Below are 18271 nucleotides of genomic sequence, written 5' to 3'. Positions count from 1 at the left end.
TTCAGCCAATATGTATCTCATTGCTGCCTTGAGCACACTGCTTCCCCTAATCCGCCCCAGAAATCCCATTCCTTTCAGCCTTTGCCCACAGTTTGCCAGACAGACTAATCCTCTCATAAACTGGCTGCTCGTGATAGCACAGCAACATGCTTTCCAGATAGGCCCCACTTCATTTATGCAAAGTTCCTGAGATTTTTGAACCTGCTGGAAGTAAGGAATTAAGCATCTCTGTTCATCCCCATCTGACACCTACAGGAACACCATGGCTCAGCAAAGGTGCTGATTTCTATGGGTAGGAAAGGAGAAAAGTTCCCTTTCTTTAATTCCTGAAAGGATAGCATGGCCTTTTCCCTAAACTGATGTTTCAGTTACTCGTGTTTTAGATGTAAATCAATGAAGTCGGTGGAAATAAGATGACTTACATCAGCTGAGAATCTAGCCCTTGCAACCAGTTGTGTGTTAATTTGTTTAGAAATTACCCAGAAGATGTGCTGTGTCTGAGATGTGTTACTTTTCCCTAGCTTTGTGACAAGGTCAGACTCCCAAAATTGACTTCCCTCACTGGTGAGAAACCAGAGTTGCCCACTTTGCTTTTTTCTTTTTATTTCTCAGTTTTCAGTGTACTGTCTCCCACACCTTTGATCACCTACTGCTTTTCTATACTTTATACCAAAGAGAGAGTCTGTGCCAGAGATGTACATGTGAGTTGGGGGCTTGCTTGGTTGAGAACACCATTCAGTTCAGCACTCTTGTCAATTGAGTGTTCAATAGATTGTAAGCTCTTCAGAGCAGAGGCTCTTTTTTGTTTTATGTCTGTACAGTGCCTAGCACAACTGGTGCCATAGTCCCTGCCTGGGGCCCCTAGTTGCTACAGCAATACAAAGAAGTTGCAAAACAAAATGACAACTCCTTGTAGCCAGATTCAACACTCACCTAGATGAGTGTTAGTTGAAAATTCTGACTGTGTGCTCTACTTGCTTTTTCCATGAGCTCTGATGCGGATTCCTTGTGTGATCTTAAATCAAGTCATTTAACCTCTCTGTGCCTCATTTTCCCCATCTGTAAAATGGGGATAAAACCCACAGAGCTGTTGTAAGGATTTTAATATCTGTAAAGTAGTTTGAACCCTTTATGAAATGCAAAGTGCCAGCAATAGCGGTAGTAGAGGGTTTCTTTATGCTTCTTTAATCTGACCAGAATCAGAAATGGAGATGCTAGAATATCCTAGATAAGGCTGTTCTTGCAATATTTTCAGCCTGACAGACGCAGGAAGTGTTAGATATCCCACATGAGATCCTGGTCTCCCAAGAGTCCCTGCCCAATTTTGAAGACATGATTGGCTTGGATAGCTTGGTTAAGTATTCTAATCTTTGAACACCTGTTTGTCTAATCTAAGTAGTTACGCAGCCTCTATCTCCATGGCATGCTAACTGAATGGAAGTATAATTCCCTACCTGGGCACAGTCAGTAAGAACTCCAATTTAGATATTGCAGAGTCCGTTACAACCTATTGTTTGTGGTAAAGATTCCCAGTCAGTCTAAATCGCCACAGCTCCATTGACTTCAATAGAACTATGCTGGTTTACATCAGCTGAGGCTCTGGTCCTGAATGCTGAAGTACAGGAACCAAACTGCTACTGCTTTTCACAGAGAGTATCTAGTATGGGGAACTTCGATATGCCCACTAGAGGCACGAGCTAATAAAGTTCTAGACATATTAACAAATGAGAAGCAGTGCACAGAAACCATTGCCTACAAATGGCTGATGATTAGGCTTTCCAAGTACAGCATGAATACCAAGTTAGAAGAACAGCTTCCACAAATGGGAGTCAGGAGATGAAGGTGTTATTTCTGGCTCTGCGGATCCTGTGTATTCTTGAGGAAGTCATTGCCCCTCTTTGTGCCTGAGCTGCTCCATCTATCAGACATGAATACTTTCCTATCTTACAGACGTTCAAGCTCAATATTTTTAAAGCACTTTGAAATCCTCAGATGAAAGGAGATGTAGAAGTATTAACAGAGGGGACCTTGACTCTAAGAGGTATAAGCTGTTTCAGAAGTGAATCCATGACCGAATGCCACACAGGTCAGCAAGGCAATCAATTTTATCATATCTAGCCAGAGAGAGCATAAATCTGGTGAGAATTCGTGAATTCAGGTAAAGGCAAAAATGTGTCATTGTTGTCAAATGAACCTGAGCCAAGATTTTTTCAAAGATGATTAAGGCCCAAATCTTCAAAGGTTCCTACCTTCCATTGATTCCAGCTGCATGAACTCTGTATTGATTAGGTTTTATGTTTTGCCAGTGCAATTTTCCCTGCATTGTCCTTTCAGTGCTGGGGACTATATAGAGTGGTGATGAGATTCTGGCCATGCCCTTCAGATATCTCTCATGCTCTCCAGTGTTGCATTTGCTGTTTCAGTTATATAATGTGTGACGGGGAGCCACACTGAAGTTACTCAATTAGGGTAAACTGCAAAGAATGGGGCAGACAATCCCCAAAGCTGGTGGATATTCCAATACTTAGATTTACCAAGCCAGCACAGATCAGCTTCTGTAATACCTTACTGGTTACCCAGAAGCCAACAACACAGTTCCCTTAAAGCAACCCACCCTTGGGCCTCCACCCAGACACTTAAGTAAACTATGATGAGGATTACTGAAAATCTTATTCATTTTATAAGAAAGTTCTACCAATCCCAAATGATCGGACACATTACCCCACAAGTTAATGAATATTTCAGATCTTACCCAAATACATGCTTACAGCCAACGCTTATTAACTAAACTAAAATTTATTGAAAAAGAAAAGAGAGAGTATTGGTTTAAAAGATCAGTATACATACAGACATGAGTACAGTTCTGAGATCAGATTCATAGTAGAGATGGTGAGCTTTGCAGTTTCAAAGAGTTCTTTCAGTATTAGTCCGTAGGTTATAGTCCAACGTCCGCTTATGACTTAAACTTCCCCTGCATGAAGCATCAAGCAGATCTGAAATAAAAAGGATCAGGTCCCAAGAGTCTTTTATACAGTTTTCTAGTAACCTCTTGATCATACAGTCCTGGGTGAACAGTAGGCTTTTGATGTAACCTTCTGTTTCCCAAACATCACCCGTAATCAACCACATGGATTAACATAAATTAATGTATCCATTAAGTAGCTCATATACAGCTTCCCCAGGTGTCATCTAAATGTTAATATTTCCTTTTGATCTCTGAATCAATAGCTAAGGTAATAGACAGGAACTATCTGTTTACATGGCTAACATCTAACAAGATATAAGTAAACACATACAAATAGTATCACCTCTAATTCTCTAACAATACAGGTTTGCATTTCAAAGTTCTAGCCTATCTAACATGGAATGGCCCTAATTACCATTTACATACTTTTCTAAAATGTCTCTAAAGGTTGAATTTGTGTCATTTATTTTGCAGGATGCTTAACCCTTTCTGGCCATGCGTCACATAATGAAAACCACAACTCTGCTTGGTTTGATCATCTTCCAGCATGTGACTGGATAGTTTTCTCAGGAGAACCCAGAAAATGTTTCCATTAAGAGATCTTAAAGTATGGAAATAAGTTTGCTAACCATATGAGAATAGACAAAACGGTGCTTAGCTGAATGTTTGTAAGCAAAGAGAAGTAGTATAAAATTAAGTGCCTAGAGCTCAGTTTGAACAAAAGAGCAGAAAGGCCAAATTCTATAGGAAAAAATGAATGGAGATTTAATGCCTGGCTACTTAGAAGTAAATAAAGATGGATGCAAAGTACAAATTCAGATCAAATAAGGGTTTTCACTCCTCAATTTGTGGGTGTTTGAATCTAGGGTCTTGGACAGGGCCTTTGGATAAAAGGGACAATTCTAAAATTCAGATCAGGGTTTAGAATTCAACCTTCCTTTCTCCCAATTTGCAGGGTGGTTTGACTGTGCGGTTTTGGCTCTGGGCTATCTCCAAATAGAATAATTTATGGGCTAATGTCCAAGTATCAAAATATTAGTATTATCCTTAGATCAGTCTGGTTTTTAACAGCGAGTCATAATGATAAAGCTTGCAACTCTTTGTATTAAACATTTAGCCTGACGTACTACATGAACTCCTCTAGATCAATGTTAAGAGACTGCTGATTCTGACTGCTGAGTCAAGCCTCAAAACAAATGTGAGTTACCTGCTGTGTGTCTGCAATACTAAAACTTCAAATGTTACAAAAGCAAGTGATCTTGAGGATGTTTGGATTAATTGAAATGAAGTTCTGGTGAATCTGAAAACAACTTTGTGTTTGACTTGTTGTGTCCCGGTACTTTAAAGTAAGTGGTTTTACAATTGGCTTTTACAATTGTGGTTTTACAACTTATCTATAGTTATTTTTAGGTGAACCCATTTCTTGTGGGAGGTGGCAAAGCTCTAAGCTAAATCAAAAGTGCCTAAATGCCTTAGAAGCCTAAGACCCATTTTCAAAAGTGACTTAGGCACTTAGGATCCTCTGTTCCATTGACGCAGGCGTCTAAGTCACTGGCTGCTTTTAACAATTTTACCATAGAGCAAACATTCTTAAAAAATCAACAGAAAATATCCCGCAAAGTTAACATTGCCCCATCCCTATTGTGGAAGGAACCCCCCCGGGATATGTGTCAGTTCAGTCTCAGCGACTTTAGTCCCAATACCTACTGAAGTAAACAGAAGTCTTTCCATTGATTTAAATAGGCGTTGGTCAAGTCATATGACCAGTCTGTCTGACCTCCCTTCTGATAATGCTAATAACTGCAACTCTGATGAAGATACGAGTCCATTAGGAACTCAATTCAAACTAAAGACTTATTTCACATACGCACTGAAGAGCCATCCAGTGCTAACAATTTTCAGTCACTACCACTCAAGCTGGATTTGATCCACTGACCAAAAGGCTCTGGGCCTATTTCCAGTTCCCTGATCTAGCCATTCACTTGCTAGGTACTTTTCCTCCTCCTCATATACTTATCAAGTAAATGCATTTAATTAAATGGGCTTGTTCATAAACAATAAATACCAGCAATGTAGATAAAGTGCAGAATACATTAGTCATGTGCATGTTGCATATGCTGCCAAAGGAGTATTTAGTATTGCAGAAAAGACTTGAGCAAATATTCAGCTAGGGTATGTACTCAGATTACGAGGAGTTTTGTGAAAGCCATTTAGAAATACTAGTAATAATAATACTTACAAATGTACCTGTTAAAATTTACCAAGAGACACATTATTATACAGAGCAATTTGATCCATGAGTTCGAATAAAGGATACTGAAGATTCTTTTAATGTATTAGCTAACTCTACTACAGTATCAACGTTGTAGGTAACAGTGAACAAACGTTCAGAATTTATGTCTAGAAGTGATCTGAAATGCTTTAAAAAATTGAAATAAAACTCTGTATGATCCCAAATGACTGCCAGACTATGCCTGGAGTTCAAATATTAGAAATAAATGAGTTTTAAAATGAAATAAAGTATTGGAGAAGCAGTTGACTGCAGCACTTCCTGGCAAGCAGGCAGGGCATTTTCTCTCCCTGTTGCCAGGTATGGGAAACGGAAGAGAAAGCTGAACATAATTTCATTAGAATAGTTTTGGTATCTCTATGCATACAAATGTAATTTTTATCAGTTAAAACAGTTTTCAGATGCCCTTTATCAACTCAGATCACTCAAATAGTTCTCTTTGGATTGATTTTTTTTTTAAAAAAAGCCAACAAAATGTAGGGCCTAAGCCAATGTGCACGGAAGTCAAAGGAAACAATTCAGTGGGTGTTGATCATGTCATTAGTCCATAATAAGGACTATTGCCATTGTAGACATTTGTTTTACAGCTAATAAAGTTAGAGAGGTGGAAGTATACACTAATTTCTACTAGCTTTTTAACAATCCACTCAGGTGCAACGCTCCAGTCTGATTATACACTCTCTGAAGGCAGTGAGGGTTGTACCGTTGCCTTCAATGGGAGTAAGTTCAGGGCCACAGATATGTATGTGGACGTACTTGTCTTGGTTCAGTAGAGTTACGCCAGTGCCAGTCTAAAGTAACATGGTGGTGAATCAGGCCCAGTCTTATACTTTTTGAAATAAAACACATCTGGCTTTCACTGCTCACCTATTTGCTTCATATGCTGAAAGTGTGATCAAAATTTTCTGCTCCTGTTTTCTCCCTATAAGTTAACAGCATGCTTTATCCACACACCATTATAATCTTCAACTCACAACTACTGGATAAGTTCCCTTGCTACTGACAGATGCTACATGCAGAAGAACCACTGTTGGCGACAGATCAGACATGTCCAGAGGCTGGGGCCGAATGACAACAACATAACACAAAAGGAAAATGTGTGTGACAGTGACATGCCCATGGGTTGACCTGTCACTTGTGACTCAATTACATGTGGTCAATCAAACGGGTTTGGCTGCTACAGCGATTAAATGTCTAGATGAATAATTGTAGGTGCAAACGATACAAATGGCAACACAAACCCTGTGTGGTGTGGAGTGCAGGTTCCCAATGGTGAACCTTGGAACACATTACTCAATGTAGGATGCAGCAGCCAGGTTTTAGCCTCTTTTCCCTGTCTGTGGTATCTGACATGTCCCTGCTAAATGAGAGAAATTGTGGTGTGAGAACCTGCTTTTCCATGGCACTTCTGGATTGTTTGCAGTTGACTAGAATGAATATATTGTGTCAGTTAATAATAGGACTACAATGACTAGGCATGGTTGAACAGACCTACTAAGTAATCTTTTCTATTCCAGCCGGGTCTAATGTAGGGTTGGATCCTTCAATACCTTTGTCCAGTCTATTTTTAAACAACTCGTGTTGGAGCTGCCGTTATTTCCCCTGTGAGATCATTTAACAGTCGAGTGGACTTCAGGTGTTTTGCAAGGTTTCCTATTAGTCAGACTACATTTTCCTTTGCTTGAGGCTGGTATTAAGAAGAAAAGTTTAGCTGGTAAGGTCAGTAGGGGTAAGTCTCTTCTATGGGAATCCAGTATTACAGCCTAGTAGTGAAAGCTATTTACCAGCAGGGGTGGAAGAAAGGAAGAAAGGTAAGTGATAGCATTATAGGTGGAGCTTGTAACATCACCTATGGTTAAGGTTGCTCAACACTTTCCATTATAAGACCCTGTTTTCAGTTGCTTATAACTTTGCCAACCCTTAACCATTCTGGCTGAAATTTTCCATACTTGGTATCTGCCTCTGGGTGATTTTTATTTATTTATTTTTGACGTTTCAGCTAAAACAGTTCAGCAGTTTCTGAGACCACATTAGGGAAATAGACATTCTTTTGCCCATGTTAAAAACATTCTGACAACTGCTTAGTTGAAAAGCTCAGGGGGTCAAGTTGAGGGGGTGAATCAGAGGAGAAGGGGTGGGGAGACAGAGGTGGGGAGTGAATAGGAGTAAAGGGGGAAGGAGCTTAGAGATGGCTAGGAAGCATAATACAGGGAGAAGAGGGCAGGGGATGATGGGAGGGGATGGTGATAGAGATAGGCTTGGGTAGTACAGGGGAAGAAGAGTCTATTACAACTAGATCGGTGGCTCTCAACCTTCCCAGACTACCAAACCCCTTTCAGAAGTCTGATTTGTCTTGCGTACCCCCAAGTTACACCTCTCTTAAAAACTACTTGCTTTCAAAGTCAGACATAAAAATACAAAAGTGTCCCAGCACACTATTACTGAAAAATTGCTGACTTTATCATTTTTACCATATAATTATAAAATAAATCAATTGGAATATAAATGTTGTACTTACATTTCAGTGTATAGTATATAGAACAGTATGAAGAAGTCATTGTCTGTATGAAATTTTAGTTTGCACTGCTTCACTAGTGCTTTTTATGTAGCCTCTTGTAAAACTAGGCAAATATCTAGAGGAGTTGATGTACCCTGTGGAATACCTCTGCATATCCCCAGGGATTACATGTACCCAAGGTTGAGAACCACTGCACTAGATTACACTCCCCTCCAGAGCCTGGAATCAAACCCACAAATCCTGAGTGTCTATATTGCTCTGCTCTCAGCAAATAGCTGTAAATCCTACTTGCAAAGTGTATATCTCATCCCCCTCTTGTGATAGGTCCACACAGAGGACAACCACCTACTATGATAACCATTATTCTGCTAGCTTGAGTGGAAGAAGTTTGTGCTGTTGTCCAAAAGTCTTACTCATGACCCAAGTTTGTAGATAATGTGGTTCCATATGATAGAATTTCTGTATTTTCAGTTATTTTTTAAAACTATGTTAGAAGAACATTAAAATTGCAAAGTCAAGCATTCAAAGTTTAGGAAATGCCAGCATTAAGATGGCCTCTAGAGCCTTAATTCAGCCCCATGATACCTATGCATTACAAGACAGTCGTTAATTATATGGTCACATACTTTTTTTTCCCCGCAGGTCCCCTGCCTCATTCAGTGGACAGGATGAATAGTGATCTGGGATTGAATCATGGTTGTGTAGTGAAGCAGACTGTTACTCTTACCTCATTTTGATCCAGAAGTTGGAAGGTTTGCAGTGACTGAGTACAAGGGTATTCAGGGTATTGCAAGAAGAGAATGGATGGTGTATACAAACCCCACACTGGCCAGAAAGGGCTTAACAAGCTTGTGTGGGTTCAGTCAGCTCCACCTTGCTACACCTGTGACAGGTGTCGAGCTTGGAGGAAGGGTTTAAGAGGGGGAGAGAAGAGCCCAGTTTAAGGATTGTCTTCACTACAGAGCTAAATCGGTGCTGCGGAAATTGATGCAGCGGGTCTAGTGAAGAGAGGCTCAATCGATGGGAGAGTGCTCCACCTCAACGAGAGGTGGAAGCAGTGTCAGCAGGAGAGCGTCTCCCATCAACATCGCGTAGTGTGGACCCAGCGGTAAGTAGATCTAAGCTATGCCGACTTGAGTTATGCTACTAACGTAACTCAAATTGCCTAGCTTAGGTCGACCAGCCGTGGTAGTGTATATCTGACCTCAGTTGGCTGGGAAGAAGAGTAGACTTTTAGCTATTACTTTGAGAGATAAGCCTGGCTGGGTCTGGGAACTGCTTGAGAGGCTCCCTGAGGAAAGGTCAGACTGATGTTGGATTATTGTTTGATTTTGGTACTAGTGCCTTGTGTGTCATTGTGGGATCACACTGCTGCAGGTGGTGCCCTGCTTGAAGGGGGTGACAGTCTTTTCCTTGTGCACCTGACTGAAAACCTAGTAGTGGTTAGTCATGACCCCAGAAGTGATCCTGTCCCAGACAGTCTTGAGATTAAGGCAGTTGAAAGCTTCCCTGAGAACAAGATTTCATGCCTGCCTCTGATAAGAAGTTCCTGTGTGATGCTGGGCAAGTGGCTTAAACTAAACTTTTCATAGATGATGACTAATTCCACCTTCCTCATTTTCTGGGTGCTTGCCTGGAGACCCTGGAGTCTGATTTGCAGAAGTGCGGAGCACTCACAGCTGCAGCGGAAGTCGTTGGAAGCCATACTTTGAACTTATCAAGTGCTGTATAATGCTAAGGAATCAGGTTCTCGTCATCTCAAATTGGGCACTCAAAGTCAATGGAAACTTTTGATCGTATAGATGTTAATATCTCTACCTCAGAGATAGTTAAGTGTTGGTCAAGTCAGTGTTGCAATGCCTAACCCGTGGGTGGTCTTCCCCTTAGTGTAATCTGCAACCCTGAGCTAGGTGCCCAGGCTCCCCATACAGTGAATGGGGAGAGTTGGGCACCTAAGAAAGGGCTCTTTAGAAGCCAGCAAAATGATTAGGGAGCCACCTAAACTAGCGAGCTGTGAAATGCTGAAAAGGGGTCTGAGGCACCTAAACAGCTGTCCTGTTACACCTGACTGTGGATGTGGGCCAGAGATAGGTGCCTCTCTCAGCTTAGTATCGTCAGCTACAAATCCGCTCCTGGACTTAGCCACCAAAGCAGGTCACATGGCAGGTGAAACAGTCTCTCCATCTCTTGCTCATGCTTGATACCTTTCTCACGTTCTCCCTCTGTTTCCCAGGACGCTTGGCTGTCTCTTGTGTGGGTGCTGTACTGCTGTCTTCCCTGTCTCCCGGCCCCATCAATGGCCTGTATCCAGCCTCCCACTAAAGGATCTGATAGGTATCAGGTCTTTGGCACTCCCAGAGCATGCCTAAGGGATCAGGACCCACTAGAGAGAGAGGTGTTCCCCAGCCTAGTTTGAGAATCCCCTTTCGGACTGCCCCAGCTTCGGCTTGAGCAGTTTGGGGCCCTTGCTGGTTAGCTGTGGGGTGGCATCACGACTTGGGCAGCTTGGCGAATGCTGATCAGTGGAAGCTTAAGTGCCTCAGAGATTAGGCAGCAGCTGAGCGGCAGGTTTGAAAATGTCAATGTTGTGACAGAACTGGCAATTCCCTGCAATATCCTGGACAAACCTTAATGAATTACATTAAACCTTATTGAATTAAGTATCTGAGGAGTTCATTGTACTAAAAATACACGTTTATGTATTACCATGGGACTGTATGTAACGTCTCTGCAGGGGAGACGTGATTAATGTAAACCCTGGAAAGTGTTATGAGCTTCAAACAATGTGTCAGACAATAATGAACTTTTGAAGTTAGGTCTGGGTTCCCAGGAAACCTCTAGAGGGAGGTGCATGCAAAGTACTCCCTCGGGTATGAAAGACGCTCTGCCCTGAGGAGGGGACCTTTGTCAGCTGATCACCTGTTACATGAAGATGAGATCAGAGGCCCACACTATATAAAGGAGTAACTCTCAAATTCATGGGTGTTCTTGTTCTGAGCCAAGGCAGTTACGAACTTGTGCTCACAGAAAAAACCCTTGGTCGGGTTTGAAGGACTGACTCCTACCAGAGCCCTTGTTGGAATTGGGGTGACGTCTGGTAAGGTTATTAGCATGTGTGTAGGTTAATTGTTTTAATATGTTTTTTCTGTAATTCTTTCACCTTCAGAATAAACATGCTTGCTTAAGAAGAGCTGTATGGTAACCTAACTGTGAGCAATTACACTGTTTATAGCCTCTAAGGAAAATACAAAGCAGGCCTGCTTAGGCAATCTGACGTGCTGGGGAATTTACAGTGTAGGAAGGAAACTCTGGAGCCTGGATATACCTCGATTAGGAGGGAGACAGACATGGGTTTCCACCCAACACCAGTGATGGCTGAGAGCCAGAAACCTTAAATGAGTTCCCAGGAGGGACCACAGAGTAGATACAAAGGTATAGTTATCCTAAAAATGTACCAAGGACCATGAGCTTTCATTGGCTCTTATACTGAATGGAGGGCTGACAAAGGAAGGAAAGGGATGGTGAAATTTTCAAAGAAAGTCAGAGTAAATAAGATTAACTTTACATAAGTCTTCATTCCTTCCTAGAGCACTGTCTTTGTCCACCTGGGGCAGTTTGATATTCTCATCAAAGATGCCAGTTATCTACCACCTCCACTGAGATAGACTGACCTGATTAAAGACATAAATTCTGCTTTTTAATCCCTGTAACCTGTCCCTCAACTTGGCCAACTAGATCCAATTTTTAAAAGATAACTTGGGGTGATTAAACTATCTAACCATGAACCAGAGAGCACCCTGAGGGCATGATGGTCTTAACTGGTAATTTCCAAATATTTGCTTTTTAAAAAATAAAACCAAAGCCTTATTTTTCCAAGTTCTTGCAATTGGGGAATAACTTACAAGTAGTTTGTTTCAGAATCTTGTTTTAATATAAAGATCCTTTCCAGTCAGTGAAGGGCACCTAGATACCTCCACAATAGGCACTGTTATTAGCCATAAACAATCCAATTCTGCTTTGTAGCAAGGGTCTCTTGCAAAGTGCGGAGTGTCTTCCAACTCCCAGGGAAGTTAATGGAAATTAAAGGAATTTCGGACCTTGCAGGAAATACTTGGCATCTTGCAGGATTGGGATCCAATTAAATACTGTATGTTTGTTGAATAAATAACCATATATTACAAGCTCTAACATGTCAGCACATGAGAGAGAAAAGATATGATTAGGGCTATGGAATAGGATGTGAGAGTTCTGGGTTCAGTTCCCAGCTCTACCCCAGACTCCCTGCACTACCGTGGACAAGTCGCTTAATTTCTCTGGGCTTCCATTCCCCATCTTCCTTTCTCTCACCTTTTGTCCTTCATGTCTATTTAGGTTGTAAACTCTTCAGGGCACAGATTGCCTCTCAATAGGTGTATGTGCAAGACTAGTGCAAAGGGGCTCTAATTTCAGTTGAGGTCTCAGTGCTATCATAATATCAATAATAATACTAACGTGTCATAAGATGACATAACATAATGGACAGTGGTCATGTTTACAAATTTTTTCCATTATGAGAGCTATTGCTGGCAGCAATTGTTTCTCAATTTTAAATCGAGGGATCTCTCTCAAAATGGTAGAATCTTACAAAACAGACGCTTTAAAGGGCAGCCACTATGACCATCCAAATGTCCTTGTCTTATAAAGCTCAATTCATATTCAAACTATCGAAAATAAACTGCTCCCAGGACAAAATTGTACACCAGCTATTGGAACATGGAGAAATATGACATCTTGAGAGGCAAATAAAAAAATCTTCTTTGGACGCTATACTTGGGGTCAATTGCTATTTTCTATGAAAGGTACTCAGATACTACACTGATATGGCAGGATAAAACCCTTAGACAGAATCAGATTCAAAATTTTGGCAGGCACTCAGCAGATCAGGTACCTTTTGAGAGCAGGTAATCTGAATCAGCAGCAGCTGTGTTGACTCTAGGAATAATTTAATCTCTCTCCCAGTCAACATTTTTAGAAATTGGATTTGTTGGAACTATTAATTTTCAAAGTGCAACCTTGAGCTGTAGCAATTCCCCCATCAGCTGGGAGGGGTAAAGAGAGCAAACCCACAACTGAGTTGTCTTTGTCCAGCTGGCAAATCCTGTTGTTGATCTTATTTGTTAAAGACGCTCGGAAAGCAGGGAGAGAGATGAAAAACTATGGAGAGAAAAAAGTTCTCATGGTACGGTCTATAGTCAGTTTGTCATTGCGCTGTAAAACTCAAAATGGCTGCTTCGTTAGTGACAGGCAGTAATTACAGTTACCACAAAGGATCTTGAGATTTAGTGTGAAACCTCATGCTATCTCACAGTAAATCTCTCATCAGCCCATTCTGTACATCTCAGCCTGCTAACTCCCTGGACCAACTGTGAAATTGGCTGCGTGGCAAAATCCACATCATGGTTCATTTGATTGGATTCTTTAGTCTGATACTCACCAAAAACTTTGTGGTTGGGGTGAGTATTTGAGCCTCATCTCTTTGATTTGTGTCTTTAGCAGAGGGGGAAAAAAACCCTTCCATTTGAGGGGGTTGATCACTAGGGTGACCAGATGTCCCGATTTTATAGCGATAGTCCAGATATTTGGGGCTTTTTCTTATATATGTGCTGTCAAGTTTCCTTCCCCACTCTGAACTCTAGGGTACAGATGTGGGGACCTGCATGAAAACCCCCTAAGCTTATTTTTACCAGCTTAGGTTAAAACTTCCCCAAGGTACAAACTATTTTACCTTTTGTCCTTGGACTTTATTGCTGCCACCACCAAGCGTTTAACAGATATTTAACAGAGAAAGAGCCCACCTGGAAACGTCTTTCCCCCCAAAATCCTCCCCAAACCCTACACCCCCTTTCCTGGGAAGGCTTGATAAAAATCCTCACCAATTTGCATAGGTGAACACAGACCCAAGCCCTTGGATCTTAAGAAATGAAAAAAGCAATCAGGTTCTTAAAAGAAGAATTTTAATAGACGAAAAAATAAAAGAATCACCTCTGTAAAATCAGGCTGGTAAATACCTTACAGGGTAATCAGATTCAAAACATAGAGAATCCCTCTAGGCAAAACTTTAAGTTACAAAAAGACACAAAAACAGGAATATACATTCCATTCAGCACAGCTATTTTATCAGCCATTTAAACAAAACAGAATCTAACACATATCTAACTAGATTGCTTACTAAGTTCTAAGACTTCATTCCTTTTCTGTTCCCGGCAAAAGCCTCACACAGACAGAGAGAACCTTTGTTTCCCCCCCAGCTTTGAAAGTATCTTTTCTCCCCATTGGTCATTTTGGTCAGGTGCCAGCGAGGTTATCCTAGCTTCTTAACCTCTGGCCAGGAGGGATTTAAAGGTGTTTACCCTTCCCTTTATATTTATGACATGTGCCTATTCCCCACCCCGTCCTGATTTTTCACACTTGTAATCTGGTCACCCTAGTGATCACTTGATCAATACTAAACTCTGTGCCCTCTCTCTAACCCAGAAAAAGACCATACATTTCCTCCAGTGCAAGAATGGAATTTCTATTGGTATTAACAGAAGCTTGATTTGTGAGTGGAGCCAAATAAATGGCTCAGAACGTGCTGCTCTCCCTTCTGTTAATCCTGTCCATGCCCTGTTGTTATAAAAACTACTGTTTCAGCCCATACATCTTTTGCTCTAAATCCGAGATGGGAAACTTTAAGGTATTAGAGGGCCACACATTGAACTAAACCCTGGTGAATGGGAGATCTTGGGGAGGGGGTTGGAGAGCGAGCCTATGCCGTGCTACCCCACAGTGGCAGCTTCTGTCCTGCAGGGCAGGACCCAAGTTCCCACTCCAGCCCACTGGCTTTTGTCATTGTGTCATGTGAGTTGGGCCCTCTCACTGTGATGCCCCACCCCCTGCCTGGCCCTGGCACCACTGGGTCACTTGCCCCAAGGTCGGCTGTGGAAGGCCAAATAAAATGATCTGGCAGGCTGGATTGCCCATCCCTGCTCTAAGTGTTTGTAAATAGGTGGAGTCTCAAGTCCCATTCTGCTTTGAGCAGAATATCCACAGGAGAGGACACCTGGCCCTACTGAAGTCAATAGGAGTTTTGCCATTGGCTTCAATGAGACCAGTATTCCATCCATGGCATGTAATCCAAACTCTTTCTTCCCTGAAGTTTGGCTTTATTAATAACTCAAATAAAGTTGTCCCTTTGGCCTAAGCATTTGACATGGTACTACATGGGAAACTGTTAGTTATATTAGAGAAGATGGGGAATTAATAGAAGAACTGTAAGATGGGCAAAGAACTGGCTAAAGGGGAGAAGGTGGCAGATTGTGCTGAAAGGTGAACTGTTGGACTAGAGGGATGGTACCAGATGAGTTCCTCAAGGATCGGTCTTGGAACAAGTCTTATTCAATATTTTTATTAATGACCTTGGCACACAAAGTAGGAGAGTGCTAATGAAATCTGCTGCTGATACAATGTTGGGAGGCATCGTCAATACAGAGGAGGATCAGAATATTGTACAGGCAGAGCGGGATGACCTTTAAGACTGGAACGACAGAAATCAGATGAAATACAATAGTACAAAGTGCAAGGTCATGCACTTAGGGTCTTACAATTTGAATTTCTGCTACAAACTGGGGGCTCACCAGCTGGAAGCGACAGAGGAGAAGGGAGAGACCTGGGTGTCTTGGTTGATCTCAGGATAATTATGAGCTACTAATGTGATATGGCTGAGAAAAAGACAAATGCAATGCTAGGATGTATCAGGCGAGGCGTTTCCAGTAGAGATAGAGAAGTATTAATGCCATTGTATAGGACATGGGTAAGACCTCATTTGGAATACTGTGTGCAAGTCTGATCGCCCATGTTCAAGAAAGATGAATTCCAACTGGAACAGGTGCAGAGAAGAATGACTAGGATGCTCAGGAGAATGGAGTGGCTATTTTATGAGAGAAGAACTTGGCTTATTTAGCCTAGTAAAAGCAAGTGTGAGAAGGGATATGACTGCTCTCTGTAAACAGATCAAGGAGGTCACCACAGTGGGTGAAGGGCTATTTAAGCAAAAAGACAATAGTTGATACAAGAACAAATAAATTACTAATGAATAAATTCAGACTGGAAATTAGAAGAAAGTTTCTAACCATTAGAGAAGTGAGGTTCTGGAAAAGCCTCCCAGTACGTGTTGTGGGGGGTGTAGTGGGGTGGTTACCTACTCCAGCCCTGACAGGGCTGAGGCCAGCCCTGGGAGAGAGCTAGGTCTGTGGGAAAAAGCCTGGCTGATTAAGGGAGCAGCAGCAGCTGTGGCCAGCTCAATCAGGCCCAGCTGGCCCCGATAAGAGGCTGTAAGCCAGGAGCCCAGTTGGCCTCCCTCTGCCTATAGAGGGAGAAGGGCTTGGCTGCAAGGTGCTGAGCAGGACACCTAGATTGGAGCGGAGCTGGGAGCTCTGGCCTGGAAAGCTTCAGTTGCAGGCCTGACTACAGGTCGAATAGGTGCAGGGTTGCAGAGGGGCAGCCCATAGGTAGGTGGAGGCAGCAGGTCCAAAAACCCCTTGCCTGTGATGAGTGGCATATACACTGCAGTCTGCCCCTGATACAAGAGGCTAAGTGGGGACTGCAGTAACCCAGACTGAGGCGAGGTGGGGTTAGAGGGTGGGGGTTCCCCTGGGTGAGGAGACCCAGAACCTGAGAGTGTGAGGATACTGCCAGGGGGGCAGCACCCCAGAGAAAGGGGCACTGCGTCCTGGGAAGGACACAGGGGCCAGCAGTAAGGTGGATCATCGGCCTGCAGAGGGTGCTCTGGTGGCTGGATGAGTGAATTCCCGATGACTACCAGCAGGAGGTGCTGCAGGGGTGAATCTGAACCTTTAAGGGGCAAACAGCTTAGTTAGATTTAAGGGAGCTGGACACATTTATGAGTGGGATTGTATGACTGGATTGTTTGTGATGGTATCGGGGTAGGGCTCAGCAGGTTTTGGTGTCTTTTTCAGATTGTCTTATGTCCCTAATAGCTTATGCTTCAGGGGTTCAGCCACCAACCTGCAGGGATCAAGAAAGGATTTCCCACCCCTAACCTGCACAATGTATTTTGTGGTTTTTTTGGTCTCCTCCTTCAGAAGCACCAGAGATGACCCTGGCTGGAGATGGGATGCTGGACTTAGGTGGGCCAGGTCTCAGAAGGGGCACCAAGCATTCTATCTTTCATATGTTCATCTGGCTGGTTCTTATGTTCTCTGGGTCTAACTGATTACAATAAGTGGGGTCAGGAAGGAATCTCCCCCAGGTCAGACTGGTAGTGACCTTTGGGTTTTTGGCCTTTCTCTGCGGTGTGGGGTGCAGGTCGCTTGCCAAGATGGTCTGCATATACTTCACTCAGTCGTTTCCCTGACAATGTAGGGGCCATGAGCATTGGTACATCTCGGTCCCTCTTGTTCTCTGCACTGCAGGGAAAAAAAAATATTTTGCAAGCTTTTTTCCTTCATTTTATATACATTTCTGTAATTTTCTAACCATCTCCAGTACTTATTCACATGAACATAGACCGAGCAGGCAGAAAGGAATTACTGACATCAATAAATATCATTCAACATAATAGTTGCAGAATCAGGCCCTGTAATGTGCAGGTTGTTATTGCGTGATTTTTGTATGTAAAGAGCTGATCTACCAGGTACCCAGAGAATTCCCTCTGTTCTATGTAAGAACGTGTGTTCCTAGCCCCTCTTTAGGATGCCAGGAGAAGGATTATCTTAAATCGTGTATTTCTGAATTTGTGAGTGACCTGTCTGTGAACCAGTGTGCATTGTCAGCTGAATCACCCCTTAAAGCAATTCGTTCAGGAGGGATGTCACAATACACATCAGCCCTGACTGACGCTGCTACGTCATTCCCAGATGTCCAGGCACATTAGGATTAATGTCAAAATACAATGGCTAATTTGCAGGGCCAACAGGCAAATACCCTACAGGTACTGTACTAATTAAATACAGAGTTAGTATTAATGCTCTCTTTCCTGAAACCTACAGGGACAAATACATCCTTCCATCTTAAGTGCACGAGCCATGTAATTATTCTTTGTATAACCTAATTACAGCTCAATAAACTTGGTTAGATTAAACTCATGGTCATCGAACAATGCTCATGTCAAGACTGAGAGTTAAACACACTCTCAACCCCTTTGTGTTCCTCGGAGCTGTATAGCGGGCTTTGCATGTGTGTTGTACAGTCAATGGTGGCCTTGGGCTTATGCGTTCACACACAGCCTTGTGCAACTGGTCACCGCTAAACTGCTCAGAGCAAGCGTAATAAGGCCACCAATGGATCACACACTTTCTCAGCACCCTACAGCCCTTTCTCTCTGCTCAGACTTTCTTCCCTGCCCATTGCAGCCTGGCACCATGCCAGAGAACTTTCGCACCAGCTCCCCTCCCTGCTTCACTTCTTGTGCTCTTGGCACACCAGATGGGTATTTACATCCCAGCAGCCTTGGCACATA

Source organism: Natator depressus, chromosome 1, assembly GCF_965152275.1.
Source record: "Natator depressus isolate rNatDep1 chromosome 1, rNatDep2.hap1, whole genome shotgun sequence".
Lineage (NCBI taxonomy): Eukaryota > Metazoa > Chordata > Testudines > Cheloniidae > Natator > Natator depressus.
The sequence above is the reverse complement of the archived record's forward strand: the minus strand, read 5'-3'. Positions refer to the sequence as shown.